The 333-nt window shown below is 58.3% G+C and overlaps 1 protein-coding gene across 1 annotated transcript in view; it reads right to left on the reverse strand.

The window, feature by feature from the left end:
- Positions 1-104, reverse strand: part of UVRAG (UV radiation resistance associated) — a 334,304-nt gene extending 334,200 nt beyond the window's left edge. The window contains exon 1 of the mRNA XM_010847555.1: positions 9-104. The gene's annotated coding sequence lies outside the window, so the exon portion shown is untranslated. The remainder of the gene's footprint in view (positions 1-8) is intronic.
- Positions 105-333: the final 229 nt, after the last annotated feature.

Here is a 333-nt window from a genome sequence, read left to right on the forward strand (position 1 = left end):
CGTTCTACCCCACCTCCAGCCGCCGCCGCTGGCTAAGGAAGAGCCATATTACTGCAGTGCAACCCCCACCACCCGCTGAGACCTGGATTGCCTATTGGTTCAGCTTCCATGGGGGCGGGACCAAACGACAAAAAGAGGACGCGCTATTGGGCAGAAGATTTGTCCGTCGCCAGCAGAAATAGACAGGGGGCGGAGGGACCCAGGGATGGCCTAAATTGCGTCTGTCAAACCGGGGTGAAACCTAGGGCGTTGCTTCTTTTTTCCCCAGTCTAATTGGTTCTCTCACTACCACAGGGCGGGGGCTCCTGGAGGAGCCGCAAGGACCATTGCTCG

Source organism: Bison bison, unplaced genomic scaffold (assembly GCF_000754665.1).
Source record: "Bison bison bison isolate TAMUID 2011002044 unplaced genomic scaffold, Bison_UMD1.0 scf7180017864251, whole genome shotgun sequence".
NCBI classification, from domain to species: domain Eukaryota; kingdom Metazoa; phylum Chordata; class Mammalia; order Artiodactyla; family Bovidae; genus Bison; species Bison bison.